This window comes from Pristiophorus japonicus, chromosome 11 (assembly GCF_044704955.1).
Source record: "Pristiophorus japonicus isolate sPriJap1 chromosome 11, sPriJap1.hap1, whole genome shotgun sequence".
Classification (NCBI taxonomy): Eukaryota; Metazoa; Chordata; class Chondrichthyes; family Pristiophoridae; genus Pristiophorus; species Pristiophorus japonicus.
Window position 1 is genome coordinate 28,928,607 of NC_091987.1, and position 17,750 is coordinate 28,946,356.

At 45.0% G+C, this 17,750-nt stretch overlaps 1 protein-coding gene across 2 annotated transcripts in view; it reads left to right on the plus strand.

Moving 5' to 3' along the window:
• Positions 1-686: 686 nt before the first annotated feature.
• The window catches only part of b4galt4 (UDP-Gal:betaGlcNAc beta 1,4- galactosyltransferase, polypeptide 4), a 63,238-nt gene continuing 46,174 nt past the window's right edge, over positions 687-17,750 (plus strand). For both annotated transcript variants that reach the window (XM_070893290.1, XM_070893292.1), the window contains exon 1: positions 687-965. The gene's annotated coding sequence lies outside the window, so the exon portion shown is untranslated. The remainder of the gene's footprint in view (positions 966-17,750) is intronic.

The following is a 17,750-nucleotide window of genomic DNA, read 5'->3' on the forward strand; positions in this document are numbered from 1 at the left end:
CTCCGACCTGCCCGCTCCCCTCCGCACCGGGTGCCCAAAGATCAGGAGCGTGGGACTGAAGTGCAGCCAGAAATCAAGGAGCAGTCCCTTCAAATAATGGAAGAGGAGCTGCAACCTCACACATTCCATAAAAACATGGAACACGGACTCCTCTAGACCGCAGAAAATGCAGGCGGCCTGGGAGTCCGTGAACTGACTTAAAAACTTACTGCACGGGGCCTCCAGGCCAAGTCCCCCACAGATAAAGGGGAGGCTCCACTCCATAGCTCAGACTTTGTTGCAAGAGAAGTATTCCAAACCATCCTTGCATAAAAAAAGCCAATGTTCATTTTGTTCAATCAAGGGGTAAAGTGATCCTTTATTTAAAATAACATTGAATTACTCCATAAACCGTAATGGCACCTAGTGGAGAGCAACATAATGGCATTTTAATTTAATTATCCTTTGAATTGTATTCTGCAAACTAAAGTGTATTTGTGGTGATGTTTTTTGTTTAGGTTGGGTGACACTGGGGTAACTCAGTGTCCCCTCTCCCCGCCCCCGATATAAGCCCTGAGTGGAGCAGCGAAAGAAATGAATGCATGCGTGCCGTTCTGGGGGAGGAGGAGGAGTAGGCAGACCCCAAACTTAATCCTCCCTCCCGCCCTCCCTTCACATGAGCTCAGTGACTCCGGCCTTCCGCCCAGTGTAAGTGCTGGGGACTGCAGCAAGTGTGAGCCGGAGCCAGCCTCTCTCTCTGCAGCTTCCGTCTGAAGCCCAATTCCAGGAAACAAGGCAGCGCTGGTTAAAGCGGCAGCTCCCCCGGGGGACTGGCTGGGCTCTGGGCTCTGCGGGAAGCGAGCGATCGGCTTGGTTGGCCAGCCTGGAGCCTGGCTCGGCACGGCACGGCACGGCGCTTGTGGTGTGCTCCCCGGAGCAGGGTCTGTAACATAGCAGCCCTCACACACAGGGAGCCTGGACACTAGGTGAGCTCACAGTGTTGGGAGCCTGGTCGCGGCGCGACGTTATTTGGACATCTAACCACCTTATTGTTTTTTTTCTGTGTAGAAAAAATATGTTGGTGTGTTTCCCAGGAGAATTAACGCGGTATCATTAATCGGGTTGTGTTTTTTTTGGGGGGGGGGAGGGTGTAGAACTGCTATTTAAGTATCTCGGTGTTTTTTTTGTTTAAAATAAATAGTGCTCGATGCACTGGGGAAGGTGGGCCAGCGCAGAGTCGAGCGCTCACACCCAGGGCAGGTGAGCACTGAGCAGGTAGCGGTTCCTGAAACAATGAAACAATGGCTCACAGAAAGCCTGCGCTTCCATCCTGCAAGTGTTTCCTTCACCAGGAGGTTTCTCTGCGATGTGGTTGAGTTTGACCTGTTGCTGATTAAGGTGGCACTCCTATTACTTGCTGGGACATACAGGAGGCCAGTACATTTACTTTGTTATTGTGTTATTTCTTTTCAATGGAGGGATAAAGCGTAGGTTGTAATTTTTACCGATTGGGAATGAAATGCAGCTCAGCTAAAGTACATCTTGAGGTGGCATTTGACTCACAACGTGTCAGCTGTGGCCCAGTGACCGCACTCCTCGCCTCTTCAGTTTGAAGGTTATGGGTTCAAGTCCCACCGAGCCCAGAATGCAGTCTGACACTTCAGTGCTGGACTGAAGGGGTGCTGTGCTGTTCAACTGAGGTGAGAGGATGTAAAGATCCCATGGCACTATTTTAAAGGTCCGTGGAGGTCCTCCAGGAGAAGAGGAAGGGGTAACTTTTTTAGGTATATATTGGATTTCCTTATTGTGTGCCTACACCATGTACATATAGTTTGCATATACATTGAAATATTAAATTTGGGATCATTTGTATAGCTGTGCACAATTATTAAGATAGCTGTGTGTCTCTATGTAAATTCCTCTGCTTCTCCTCTTCATTATGAATGCATGTTTCTGTTGTAATTAGAAGGCAGTGACTAATATAGACACCCTGGATATTCCATGTGCAGATCATCATCATCATAGGCAGTCCCTTGAAATCGAGGAAGACTTGCTTCCACTCTAAAAGTGAGTTCTTGGGTGACTAAACAGTCCAATATGGGAATTACAGTCGCTGTCACAGGTGGGACAGACAGTCATTGAAGGAAAGGGTGGGTGGGACTGGTTTGCCGCATGCTCCTTCCGCTGCCTGCGCTTGTTTTCTGCTTGCTCTCGGCGACGAGACTCGAGGTGCTCAGCGCCCTCCTGGATGCTCTTCCTCCACTTAGGGCATAGCTGCCACTTATGGTATTTCTCCAGTGATTTGAGGTGTCTACTGTACATGGTCCATGTCTCTGAGCCATACAAGAGGGCGGGTATCACTACAGCACTGTAGACCATGAGCTTGGTGGCAGATTTGAGGGCCTGATCTGCGAACATTCTTCCTCAGGCGGCCGAAGGCTGCGCTGGCGCACTGGAGGCGGTGTTGAACCTCGTCGTCGCTGTCTGCTCTTGCTGAGGGAGGTATGGAAAGTGGTCCACGTCGTCCAGGGCAGCGCCGTGGGTCTTGATGACTGAGGGGCAGTGCTGTGTGGTGGGGTCAGGCTGGTGGAGGACCTTTGTCTTACGGATGTTTAGTGTAAGGCCCATGCTTTCGTATGCCTCAGTGAAGATGTTGAGTATGACTTGGAGTTCAGTCTCTGAATGTGCGCAGGCACAGAGGGGCTGTGGTCATGGAGTTTGTGCAGGGGGAGGACTTGTGGTATTGGTACTAGTAACTGGGTGGTATTATCTCTCCTCCTGTTCCCGATTGGGTCGACTGGTTCGGGGTAAGAGCCCCTGGAGGGAATGGGTGGTGGTGGCCAGCAGGAAGGGAGGCTGGAGAACTTGGTATGTGCCTAATTCCTGACTTTGTCTTGCATTATAGGTTTCAGTGGACAAATATTGTATTTTTGAATCTCTAACCCTAGCTTTGCCCTGCTCCTGAAGACCTGGGTACATTGGTATGGGTGCTGGCAGCTTTCGGGTACCTTGTCCAAGTGGCAATGTTTTGCTTCTGCTCCCAAAAGGAATGCTGACCAGCTATTGTATTTCTTGGAACATCATAACCAAGTCCCATCCTCTCCTATCCTGGTGTCTACGGATGGATACTTTCCAACAGGGTCACTGGATAGCAATTAGGAGCTGGAGCCCTGATTGACCTTCCTTTTGCCCCCAGTCTGAGAATGTTCATGTCAGTTGCAGCACCTGAACATTTTATTGACTGAGTTCTACTAACAACCAGTGATTAAACTTGGCATCTTCCTGGTCTGTGTGGTTCAGTAACGGGCCAATAGTAGAGCCCCTGGATTGCCCACTAAGAGTAGGCGAAAGGTGTAATTTTATATACAGAATTATCTGGATTTTGCATTGATAATAACGGTGAGGCTACCAGCTCTCACTGTTATTAGAGTAAATTGGACAGCAATTTGCAGCGTCCGCACATGCACATTTAAAGACAGAAATCCAGAAGTTGCTATCAGAGATGCTCTGCTCTGCCACAGACTGCGCTGTAACAGTTCTTGCCGACAGACTCGGCACTAAAATCCATTTAGGGGTGTGAAGTTGCGGTACTTGCCTACTAATTACCCACTAAACACGCTAGAAAAAGTTAGGGCTGGTGCATTCTGGAACCGTGTTCCCTGTAATTGTTTTGGGCTGTATGACCCCTTTAATAGGCTGTGCGACCTATTCAAAATTTCGCATATGCATGTTTTTTTTCAATTTAAAAGCCAGCTCACTGGCAGCGCGGAACCCCTGGAGCTTAGAGGAAACATTGTTCGTGAGTACGTGAATTTTTAACAGCGTGATAAGTGATAATTAGTCAAATGGCATCTCTGGTCCTGAACATTTAATTTTATAAGTAGGGAGACTCATTTTTTCAGAACTTAACTAGTCTTGGCGATTTAAAAAATAAACTCATTTTTATTTTACTTTTTCTGTCTGTCTTTTTTATCTCTCTCAATCCCATCTTTCTTTCCCAATCTTTATTTCTCTTTCTGTACATGATGATTTTAAATCTAATCTATACTTCCTGGTTTGGACTCTGTGTCTCAGTAAGGATTATTCAATGAGATTGGTTGAAGAGCCTCATTGTTTTTTGACCTATGCACGGACGCCTGCAGAGGACCCTGTCCTGGATCAGCCCGACAAGAGTAGGTCTCTGCCCAAAAGCCTGCAAAAACGCTGTGGGCAGCTGTCCGCGTAGTGAATGGCAAGCGCCGTTCCTTCACCACTGACTACAAAATACGGCCCATAGGTTTTCATCTAAAGTCCATACGAGTATCCGAAGGGTTGCGAAGTCATGCTGAAATTTTGATTTGTATCATGCTGGCCTGTCATAAGGCACAGAGCAGAAATGTTTGTACTAAGGCTGGTTAATTCCACAAGGCATACGTGAAATTTTGAATAGGTTGCGCGGCCTATTAAAGGGGTCATACGGCCCAAAACAATTACAGGGAACACGGTTCCAGTTGCCTTATGGAATCAACTTTTGTGGTACACACTGCCCTAAAGTGACAGGCTCACCTTGTGTCCGTGCATCCTCTGCAACTTCTTTTCCCCACCGCCCCACCCCCAAGCCAAAATTCACTAAGTGTGTGCCGCTGAATGTTGCTGAAATCAATCTCTGCTTGGGAGTACAGTAGTAGATGTAAAAATATAGTGGAGTTATTTGCACCTGGTTCCACACACAGAATTACATAGACTCTACAGCACAGAAACAGGCCATTCAGCCCAACTGGTCTATACTGGTATTTATGCTTCATACAAGCCTCCTCCTTCCCTACTTTATCTAACCCTATCAGCATATCCTTCTATTCTCTTCTCATGTACTTCTCTAGTTTTCCCTTAAATGTATTTGTACTATTTGTCTCAACTACTCTGGCAGCAAGTTCCACATTCTAACCACTCTCTGGGTAAAGAAGTTTTCTCTGAATTCCTTGATGAATTTATTAGTGACGATCTTGCATTTATAACCCCCAGTTTGGACACCCCACAAGTGGAAACATTTTCTCTAAGTTCTCCACGTCTACCCTATTGAACACTTTCATAATTTTAAAGATCTCTTATTAGGTCACTCTCAGCCTTCTCTTTCGAGAGCTCAGCCTGTTCAATCTTTTCTGATGGGTATAACCTCTCAATTATAGTATCATTCTTGAGAATCTGTTTTCCACCTTCTCTAGTGCCTCTATATCCTTTTTTTAATATGGAGACCAGTACAATGCTTATCATTTCTTATCGGGAGTGAGCCATTCCATTTAAACTGAGGGAATGTTTTAACTTTTTATAGGTACACTGATGTTCAAAGCTAGACTTTTGAAAGATCTTGCAATTGTCCATCTTGTGTGGCTGAATCAGGATGAGTTGGTTCAATTGTGTCGAATTAGAAAAGCCAGAAGTGCCTTAAATTGTGAGAGAAAAACAAGAACTGAGAGAATGGAAGGAAGGGAATACCATGGTATCTAAAGATAAACTTTCAAAATGCGGCCTGGCTAAATTAAGGCTTCCTAGAGGATCCTATTGTGGAATGCACAAAGCTGAAAAAGTTTGGAAGGTGTCATTCGATCCTCCCCGAGCCAATTCAAGGTCTGAAATAGAGCCTGCGATATTCTTCATACAGATTAAGTATGTTAAGTGTTAAGCCCTTGAATCATAGAATCTTGCAGCACAGAAGGGGCTATTTGGCCTGTCATGTCTATGCTGGCTCTTTGAAAGAGCTGTCCAATTAATCCCATACCCAGCTTTCTCCTCGTAACCCTGCAAATTAATCTTTTTTGAGGAGGTAACAAGGAAGGTCGATGAGGGTAGTGCATTTGATGTAGTCTACATGGATTTTAGCAAGGCTTTGGACAAGGTCCCACTAAGCAGATTGGTCAGAAAAGTGAAGCCCTTGGGATCCAAGGGACAGTTGCAAGTTGGATCCAAAATTGGCCTTGTGGCAGGAAGCAAAGGGTAATGGTTGCTGGGTATTTTTGTGACTGGAAGGATGTTTACATTCGGGTTCTGCAGGGCTCAGTAATAGGTTCCTTGCTTTTTGTGGTATAGATCAATGATTTAGATTTCAATGTAGGGGACATGATTAAAAAGTTTGCAGATGATGCAAAAATTGGCTGTGCGGTTGATGGTGAAGAAGAAAGCTGTAGACTGCAGGAAGCTACCAATGGACTGGCTGTTTGGGCATAAAAGTGGCAAATGGAATTAAATCCGGAGAAATGTGAGGTAATGCATTTGGGGAGGTCTAACAAGGCAAGGGATTACACAATAAATGGTAGGATATTGAGAAGTGTAAAGGAACAGAACTGAAAGTAACAGGACAGATAGATAAAGTGGTTAAGAAGGCATATGGAATATTTTCCTTTATTAGCCAAAGCATAGAATATAAGAGGACGGAAGTAATGCTTAAACTGTATAAAATACTAGTTAGGCCACAGCTAGAGTACTGCGCACAGTTCTGGTCACCACATTACAGGAAGGATGTGATTGCACTAAAGAGGATACAGAGAATATTTTGGAGGATGATGCCTGGACTGGAGAATTTTAGCTATGAGGAAAGATTGGATAGGCTGGGGTTGTGTTCTTTTTACCAGCAGAGGCTGAGGAGAGACTTGAGATGTACAAAATTATGAGGGACCTAGATAGAGTGAAGGGACCTATTCCCCTTAGCAGGGAGGTCAATAACCAGGGAGCATAGATTTAAAGTCATTGGTACAAAGATTAGAGGGGAGTGGAGGAGAACCTTTTTCACCCAGAGGGTAGTGCGGGTCTAGAACTCACTTCCTGAAAGGGTGGTAGAGGCAGAAACTCTCACCGCCTTTAAGTTCTGCAACCTACAGGGCTACGGATTAAGAGCTGGAAAGTGGGATTAGGCTAGATAACTCTTTCATCCAACACAGACCGGATGGGCCGAATGACCTCTTTCTGTGCTGTAAATTTCTATGATTTCCAATTGCTTTGAAAGTTCCCATGGGATCTGATTCCACCACCCTTTCAGGTAGTTCATTATAGATTCTAACAACCCTCTGTGAAGAAATTTCTCCTCATCGCCCCTCTAGTTCTTTTGCCAATTAGTTTAAATCTATGCCCTCTGGTTACCGACACACTAGCCAGAAGAATTAGTTTCTTCCTACTTGCTTTATCAAAACCCCTCATAGTTTTGTATACCTTTATTAGGTCTCCCCTTAACCTTCTCTGCTCTAAAGAGAACAATCCCTACTTCCCCAATCTCTCCAAAAAAACTAAAGTCCCTCATCCTTGGTATCATCCTGGTTAACCTCTTCTGTACCCCTTCCAGGGCCTTGACATCCTTCCTAAAGTGTGGTGTCCAGAATTGTACACGGTACTCCAGCTGAGGCCTAACCAGCGACTTGTAAAGGTTTAGTATCACTTGCTTGTTTTGAATATTCAATGTCACTATTTACAAAACCAAGAATCCCACATGCCTTATCAACTTGCCCTGCCACCTTCAACAATTTGTGAATTGCTCTTGCTCCGACCTCAAAATAGTACCATTTAGATTATTCTGCCTTTGCATGTTGTTTCTCCCAAGGTGCATCACTTCACATTTAAATTGCATCCGCCATGTGTCCGCCCATTTCACCAGTCTGTATGTCCTCCTGAAGTCTGCTGCTATCATGCTCACTATTTCTATGTTGCCAAGTTTGAGATTGACTATTCTGCTTCTCCCATGGTATTCTAGCCCTTTTGTAGCACCTGTTGTAGGCTCACGCACAACAGCAACCTTAACTGTCTCATCCTCCACTCCTGGTGACCTTCCCACACAGCTCACCTGTCGGATTAACCTTTCGAACCTCCTCACCATCCCTTTTTGTTTCTTCCAATTGTCTCTTTCTGGCCCACAACTTCACCAGTGGATCACCAATCAGTGCCCTGTTCCATCAGACTGTTTGCTCAATTATGAACAAGGTACCTGCCATCCACAACTGTACTGTGGATGAATCTGCTGACCTTCTGGTCCTGAAAGGAAAGCTGGCTTATGGGTGGCAACTTGTTCCCTATCACTGAGCTTTGCCCACCTACCAATGCATTCCATCATTCGCTCTGCCGCCCCTCCCAAAAAAATTGTCAGATTCCACCTTGGCCGTTCCATCTACCCATTTGTCCTCTCGACCACTCCATCTCGAATCTCCCCTCCCTCGCTAATGTCCTTGAACCTGTGTCGTCTCTTGTATGCTCAACATTTCCAATTCAAAGACTTTTGGTACACTAAATGTGGCACATGGACTCTTCCCTCCTAGATTAATTCCACCTGTAACTATAGACTGCTCCACTTTCTGCACACTACATGGTGAAGAAGCCACTTGTAGCCAACTCTGCCAAGTGACGGTAACTGGAAACTTTGAGATAACTCTAGCTGTTGTCTGTGCGAATGCTGTTCAGTTAGAGAAATCGCCCTAACCCAATCTGAGGGGAGCGGCATGGAATCTGAGTTGGTCCAGAAATAAGAAAATAAACATATACTAAAAAGAAGCATGTATAAAAATCTATTGAGGGAAAAAAATGTTCACTTGTATTTACTGCATTGCGTACTCTTATTACGAATGAATTACAATAGCCTATTGTTCCTTTTCACTGCTGTAATTGTATCCCTGAACTGGGCTAGATGTTTCCTGTAAAACAAATACAAAATGGCTATATTGTGTGCAAGAACATTTTGTGAACTGAACTGACCAGTTTGTCAACAGTGCTGTTAATTTTTTGAAATTTTTAAAAATTTCCTGTGTACATTGGTGGAGCAATTTGAAACATCTGTTGGATGGTAACCATGCATAAATTTCATAACTCTGGCATTGGGATGCAAGCCACTCCCAATGCACCCTGTTTAAAACTTCCTTGTTCTCTTTCCTTAGACTGGCTTCATGTCAGCACTTGACTGTAGACATTGTAAAAAGAAAAATCAATGTAACTTAATTGTAGATTTAAGGATTGGGTGAGCAGCATATGAATTAAATGAGTACTAAACAAAAATGTGAACATCAATACATTTCTCTTCCACTTACCTAATTCCCTCAAAGCACGATCATTTCATTTCCCTTATATATCATTTTTTTAGGGCATGTTGTTCATAGAATGTTCTGTTCTCTAAACACAGGTTGTTTGGAACCTGGGGTTTTAAAAGGCTAGTGGCGGTATTTGCTCTTTTGATGGTAATGAAATATTCATTTGATAATGAAATGTGTGTGTTGACAGGCAAGGTTAAAAGGATTCAATATTGACAATGTGGACAAGATTAACAGTGGTTATAATATCCTATCAAGCAATAGGGTACGCAAAGTGCTTTGTTTCTATGCTATACGGGTACCCTACCTATTCAGTGCTGATTTTGATTTTGTATTAAGCTAATATTATTTTTTATTTGAATTTACAAGTGTATTCTTCTTTATTTACATGACATAGAGACAGCTATCCTCAACAGCACAATTAAATCAAAACATATTTCGCTGCGTGGCAGAGCCAATTTAATTGCGATTCTGAATGCAACAACTTTACAAGACTCACTGTAGTAATGACTGAAAAGGGAACTGTGTCAAAGCATGCAGTGCAGATGGGCTGTATTGGATTACCTGTACTACATCAGGCTGTTATTATGAAAATTATATGACTCTGTCCATCACATTGTACTATAATTTTGTCTCCAGTATGTTATCTATATTGCATTCAGTCTATGTTGTATTGTTCTGGAGTCACTTTCACTCATTGATGTGGTAGATTCTATCGTATTCCTACAATATTTTGTGATCCTTTTTAATCTTGCTCTCCGTTTCCTCTCATGGCTTCCTCATTATCCTGGTTCCATTAGATGTAATGTTACTCACTATATAATGACTAATTATATTATGACTATTTGTATTGTGTGTGTGTGTTTATATATCACATTCTTTTTAAAAAAAAAAATATGAAGCAAGGTGGTGACCAAGGTTTACTTCAAGCATCTTGAGCAAAAATGTAGGGAATGTTGGAAATAGCGGATGCATTGACAGTCATTTTCCAACATTCCATAGACTCTGGCTGCCCTCCACTCCATAGGAACTGATCCAATGTAACCCCACTTTTTTTTAAAAAAAAGGAGGGAGAGAGAAAACAGGGAAATATAGACCGGTCAGCCTGACATCAGTAGTGAGTAAAATGATGGAATCAATTATTAAGGATGTCATAGCATCGCATTTGGAAAGGGGTGACATGATAGGTCCAAGTCAGCATGGATTTGTGAAAGGGAAATCATGCTTGACAAATCTTCTGGAATTTTTTGAGGATGTTTCCAGTAGAGTGGACAAGGGAGAACCAGTTGATGTGGTGTATTTGGACTTTGAGAAGGCTTTTGACAAGGTCCCACACAAGAGATTAATTTGCAAAGTTAAAGCACATGGGATTGGGGGTAGTGTGCTCACGTGGATTGAGAACTGGTTGGCAGACAGGAAGCAAAGAGTAGGAGTAAATGGGTACTTTTCAGAATGGCAGACAGTGACTAGTGGGGTACCGCAAGGTTCTGTGCTGGGGCCCCAGCTGTTTACATTGTACATTAATGATTTAGACGAGAGGATTAAATGTAGTATCTCCAAATTTGCGGATGACACTAAGTTGGGTGGCAGTGTGAGCTGCGAGGAGAATGCTATGAGGCTGCAGAGTGATTTGGATAGGTTAGGTGAGTGGGCAAATGCATGGCAGATGAAGTATAATGTGGATAAATGTGAGGTTATCCACTTTGGTGTTAAAAACAGAGAGACAGACTATTATCTGAATGGTGACAGATTAGGAAAAGGGGAGGTGCAATGAGACCTGGGTGTCATGGTACATCAGTCATGCAGGTGCAGCAGGCGGTTAAGAAAGCAAATGGCATGTTGGCCTTCATAGCGAGGGGATTTGAGTACAGGGGCAGGGAGGTGTTACTACAGTTGTACAGGGCCTTGGTGAGGTACAGTTTTGGTCTCCTAACTTGAGGAAGGACATTCTTGCTATTGAGGGAGTGCAGTGATGGTTCACCAGATTGATTCCCGGGATTGCGGGACTGACGTATCAAGAAAGACTGGATCAACTGGGCTCGTATTCACTGGAGTTCAGAAGAATGAGAGGGGATCTCATAGAAACGTTTAAAATTCTGACGGGTTTAGACAGGTTAGATGCAGGAAGAATGTTCCCAATGTTGGGGAAGTCCAGAACCAGGGGTCACAGTCTAAGGATAAGGGGTAAGCCATTTAGGACCGAGTTGAGGAGAAACTTCTTCACCCAGGGAGTGGTGAACCTGTGGAATTCTCTACCACAGAAAGTTGTTGAGGCCAATTCACTAAATATATTCAAAAAGGAGTTAGATGTAGTCCTTACTACTAGGGGGAATCAAGGGGTATGGCGAGAAAGCAGGAATGGGGTACTGAAGTTGCATGTTCAGCTATGAACTCATTGAATAGCGGTGCAGGCTCGAAGGATCGAATGGCCTACTCCTGCACCTATTTTCTATGTTTCTATGTACCAGTATGTGCCTAAGCACAAGCGGGCCTTGTTGGTAAATCAGGGTGATCTAATTTTTTCAGCAATGTTTTTAAAAAAAAACGACACAATTTTGGGTCATTTTATATCTGTTAAAGTTTCTTGTTAGCTGCTTGAGATTATGGTGGGTGCGCTGAGAATTGACTCTAGGGTTTTATGATGGCTAATTAATACGCATTCTCCAAAAAGCACATATTTTGAGAAATAATGCTTTCCTGTAAATTTTGTTAGCACTTTGTTAATCTTGCCATACTAACGCACGTTATTGGCTCATTTTTCAAAAGTAAGAATTTCAGCCATGTGCCATTTTGTATTTAAATACCCTTTTCTCCCTAGAAATATTTTATATTTAACAATACCATCGATATCATTCAATATAATTTACAAAGATGGACTCGTTGTCCTTCTTGGTCAAAATGGGAAATATGAGCTTGATGTGGAATAGATTGACAACAGTTAATGCTATCTTCCTGGACTCTAGTTACTGATTTACTTTTTTAAACCAAAATGTTTGTATATCTTTGTGTACTGTCAAAATGTCATTGTTTTCTTAAAATGAAAGCATTGTAGGTATGGCACAGTTTTGCTGAGTAATAAGTATGGTGTCATAGCTAGTGACTTAACTCAGAATTTAGGGACAAGGCGGTTCCCACCCATTTAGACTGTATACCTGAAGGATGGGGGAGGGATACAAGTTTTCTGCAGTACAAGTTTGAAGTGGGTTTCTGGAAGTCCTGAATTTGAGTGCATTCAATGGATACCTGGGGGGAGCAAAATTGCCCCACGCCTGGTTTTGGGCGCACAGTTCGAATTAAAAGAAAATTTAGCGCCCAGCAAGACTGGAATTGGGCTCTTGGAACCAGAAAATGTTGTGGTAATGGGGCGTTGTGGTAATGGTCAGTGTGACGCGGATGTGCCACGTTACCATGACGCGTCACAACGTCGGGAGGGCCACTGCGAAGTTTGCAGCCGCTTTAGTGACACCCACTGAGCCACCAGGGAGGGTGTTGGCCGAGCCAGCGGCCTGGCACCCAAGAGAGGGTGCCGGGCTGAATGTTGGCGGCTTGGCCGCACAAGTGCCCGCCATTGTCGGGCCGACTGAAAAGTCGTCCGACACATTGGAAAAAATGCCGGCTGCGGCGCTAGCACCTCTCCTTTAAGGGCGGCTGGCGCCCCAATCACCACAGCTTCTCGCCCCACAAAACTGTCGGTGACATCGTCCCACACCGACCTCGCGTCTCGCAGGGCAATTTCCCCCGTGGGATGCAAAGGGGTCAGCACGCATGGCTGTGACATCATCGCCGTGCATGTGCTGCGCCGGGCATGCGCTGCTCTAATTGTGGGGTGCGCCGCAAAGCACTTTTTGCACTCTGAGACCCGGGGTTAAATTCTGGGGGTGAGCGCTCTGGCCGCCACGCCCGGGCAAAACCCCTTTAGCGCCAACCGGTGGCGCTAACGGGCCTTTCTGAGATGGGCAATTTCAGGCCACTGGTTTGTAATTCACCTCGACTTTTGGTACCATGGTAATTCAATTGTAATGAGGGGCTGTTTTCTTTCCCCATCTCTATTCACTGAAGGCAATGTCGAGGACAGGCAGAGATGCACTGTTTCAATGCCCAGTTTCAGGGTTTGGCCAAAATAAAAAGCACTTTTTTGCCTCTTGGATTATTTATTGGATTCTTTCTCGCTGGACATGGGACACGCGGGGTTAATATTGGTTACTGCTGGACATGGGACACGCGGGGTTAATATTGGTTACTGCCAGATCTTTCTGCAAATTGCACAGAATACAGGCTAGTGTGACAAATTATTACAACTCTGGACAAAAGCAGTGTCACGCATATTTGAGGATGGCTTTGCGTGGTCTGATTGCTGACACTGTACTTGGATGGGTGACCAGGTAACGGGTCATTTAAAGTGTTTGGCATAAATCAAGCCATCCCATTCAATACAAACATCCTATGATTTTCTTTGAGACCGTGGGTTTGATAGTTGCCTGAGGTGAAGATATGGGTGAGATCTGTGCGTGGGTCATTATGCGCGTGTTCTCACTTTTAATTTCTGATTTATTTTCTCCAGTGTTTAGTTGAAAGCAGTCTTCAAAATGTTTATTTGCTGTTTTTTCCATTAGCTGTATTGAAATTAGAGAGAATCTCACGTATACAAGTTAGGGAGGAATTCTCAAATTTCTCACTTCAATACTATGTGCCTTTTTATACAAGAGTTGTTTGTCTGTTAATTCCAGGATGTTGACACATTGGCGAAGGATCCGCATTTTAGTTACACAAGTCGGGATGGTGTGTGAATTGGAGTTAAATTGCCGGTGATGATGCTTCCTTGCTGCTCTTGTCCTTTATTAGTTGTGGAGATTGCAAGGGAAGGAGATGGTGTCAAAGTGAACTTGGTGAGCTGCTGCTGCAGTGTAGCTTGCAGATTCTACATACTGCAGCCACAGTTCGCTATTGATGGCGGGATTGGATATTGAGTTTGGTGGGGTGCTGACAAAGCAAATCGCTCTATCCTGGGTGATGTCCAGCTTTTTTATTTGTTCCTAGAATGTTGGCATCACTGTCAAGGCCACCATTTATTGCCCATCCCCAATTGCTCTGGAGAAGGTGGTGCCTTGAATCGCTGCAGTCTGTGTACTGTGTTTCATAGTGGTTCAGAGGGCAGTTAAGAGTCAACCACATAGCTGTGGGTCTGGAGTCACGTATCGGCCAGACCAGGTAAGGACGGCAGATTTCCTTCCCCCTAAAGGACATTAATGTACCAGTTGGGGTTTTTACGACAATCCCATAGTTTCATGGTCACCATTACTGATACTAGCTTTTTATTCCAGATTTATTTAATTAGCTGAATTTAGCTTCCCCAGCTGCTGTGGTGGGATTTTTCAGTGCTGTTGTGCTAAGCAACTGATGAGAATAACATCACACCCCAGACTTGAGCCTTGTAGATGGTGGAGAGGCTTTCAGGAGATAGAAGGTGAGCCATTCGTTGCCCAAGCCTAGATTGTGTGCAGGCACTGCTGTAGATTTGTTACTGGAGGGGTTTCCTACAGAGCTTCTTTGCTCCTTTGCTGTGCAACTCTATCCTTGGCCATTCATTGCAATCATTTGCCCATTCTTCCCCCAATCTCCTCTCGTGCATTGTTTAAATTCTCCAGGCTCTAATAGTGGGTGCATTTTAGCCCTGATTACAAGTTGAAGCTGCAAGTTTAAAGTTACCTGGGCTCCTGGCCCATCCCCCGACTATGCCTGTTCTTTATTTTCATCAATGAGCACTGGAACCTTGCTTAAATCAGGCTTCCAAATTCTTGGACTTCTCTGCCATCAAGACTACACTACTCCACTGGACTACACTGTACGATTCAGCTGCTGTGACTCTGATCTACTTTTGTCCAGGCTACAGCCCATTTCTCACCGCTGCAGTTACCTGAGCTTATGACTGCTCTGCTGGTATTTTGCTGCACTGTGGCTCCTGGCCAGAATTTCACTCCCCTGGGGCGAATTCTATTTTTCCGTCACTTCTGGATCTTGTATCGTGAACTCCATTTTTCTGCCCCACTATCGATTCTACTCTACCCTTCAAATAGTTTTGGACTCGTTTGCTCTCCACACCTGTCTCCGAACCTGAACATCAGTTTGTCGATACTCCATTATATATGCCAATTTTATCCCACCACAGAACCTCTAACGCTAGACTTTCTCCTATAGTCTCCTCTGTATTCTCTGCTTATTACCAGGACATATCTATCCTAATCTTGCTATGTAACTGTGCCAATGTAACTTGAGTCTCCGTGTCCATTCTCATGAATGTTTTGGCTGCCACTTTGGATTGTCCATCACTTCAATTTCCCTTTTCTCTTTACCCTTACTACGACTCGGCAGTCCCTCGTGACGAGGATGATGCTCTTCACACCAAAAAAAGATGGGCTCGCAGGTGTGACAATGAGTTACATCTTAAAGGGTGGAAGATGCCTATGCATGGATTTTTTGAACGTGTGGTGACCGTTGAACACCAGCCACCACACAGGCTTGACAGAGCTTGGTTTTTCCAGTGGCAAGGATTGACCAAGACAACTAGACACCAAGCTCTGTTGCGCTTCCCCTGGGCCCTGACCCCGCTGCTGTTAAATGCTGTGCTGCCGCCCCCCCCCCCCCCGCTGGACTCGCCCTGCGCCCCCCGCTGGGCTCGACCTCTTTTTCCCCCCCCCCACCCCTCGCTGGGCTCGACCTCCGCAGCTGCTAGGGCCCGACCAGCGAGGGGCGATGTTCGAGCCCAGTGGGGACGGCTGAGAGCTGGGACCAGCATGAGCGGAGGTACCCTTACTAGGCCTCTATCTCTCTCCTATCTTCGTGCCACTTTTTATTTCTCCCCGCTTGGGTACTCTGCCCCTCCAAATCCCTTCACCACTCCTTGATCTTCCTACTCTCCTGCCGCCATCCCAAGCTTGAATTCCTCTTGGATCAGCCTACAGCTTTCCTCACTGCCTTTCTTGGCATCCTCCAAAGTGCCCATCAATGCACTCACTGCTGCCAGCTTATAGGCAGCAACCTCGACCTCACCATCCTGCTCTCTTGCTGACCTTCCCGCCCAACGTACCTGTCGGGTGTTAATCTTTCCAACCTCCTACCTGTCCCATTCACCCCTCCCAGCGCTGACCCTGTGGATTCCGCTAGCGGATCCATTATCACCGCCCCTCTCTGCATCTCAATGTCTGTTCACTTGTGAACAACGCACTGGCCATCCACGAGCTTTTATCTTTTATTTACCATACTTCTTGGTGTACTCTATAATCATCAGCATTAGAAATTTATTCAGATCATTTTGACAACATTTACTAGATTTACTGACTTTAATGTCTATGATGACTCATTAATTTTGAATGGATTACCATGTTCTAATTTGAATAGCTAGGCCATGTGTTTGTAAAGTCATGCGACTAGAAATTGCTCCCCTCAGCACCACTCCATAGTGCCATTAAATGGCTCAAACGCCGGCCGCCACTCTTTCGCCAGCTGGTGACTTAACGGCGCCAATGCGAACTTCGACCCCGCGCTTAATTTAGCGCTGGGTCCTAAGCAGGGTAACAGTGGTGATGTCAGCACCTCTTAAAAGGACACGCACATCTTTCAGGTACGTTTGTATTTCAGCTTTGAGTGGAATTTTTGATTTTACTGAAGTAAAAAGTGGCTTGCTGACATAGATGTTAAAAGCTTTTTAAGTGTGTCGGGAGTGCTGCTGGACACTTTCAAGGGCTTGGATAGTAAATGAAGGCCTTTGAGAAGACAGAAAATGCTGCAAATACTCAGCAGATGAGGCAACATCCGTGAAGAAAAAAACAGAGTGCATGTCTGAGGTCGAGGTGCTGCCTGACCAGCTGAGTATTTCCAGCATTTTATGCTGTCCTTTCACATTGATCACATCTGCTCGTAGAGGGATGAGGAGGAAGCTGCAGAGGAGGAAGCAGATGGAAGGATGCATCCCAGACAGCCCTTTTGTGACCGGGATTTGTGGGATGGAATCATCTGCCTGCGGTCCCAGTGACCTCAACCCCAATTCACCTTTCAACATTAGTCCTACACCGTACCTTCCACCTGTTACTGATCATCGCAGCGTCCTCTTGGCCACAATCTGAAATAAAAGCCAACACAACGCAAACTTTCCAATCCACCTATATATGTCTATTCCATTCATCACCCATATGCATTCTCTTGGTGAGTGTCTTGTGTGTTCCTTTGCCTATCTTACTCTTCTTCTTTCATATTGTAGTAGCAAAGCAAATCAAATGTCAATATCTAAGTTGGACATCCAGGCCAAAGCTTTCGGTGTAACGGCATGGATATCTTGTAGGCTGCCTGCACATTTTCTACTGAGGGCAGTGCTCAGTGATCTGCTCCAGGGTCTTCCATCTATGGAGAAGGTGAAAGCATCTAGCACGACCAGTTCTGAGGCAGTTGATGGTTGTCCACTGTTTGCGAGGAAGGTTTGATCCTACAGGTTGTACTGTGGGGTCCACCATAAGGAATCCATTCCGTATGTCACAGTTCTTCCAAGCGTATTGCCATTGGTCATCAAGGCTGAGGGGAGATCGCTGAAGAACTTCGGTGATGGTCCAAAATGGCCTTCTAGATTTGAGATGGATTGGTGGTAGGTTGTTCAACTACCCTGCTGATATGCAGTGCAACCCCAGTGGCTGCAGCATGGCTGGTGGAAGGCTGCTGACTTTGTGGGGGAACACTGCAAATGGCATT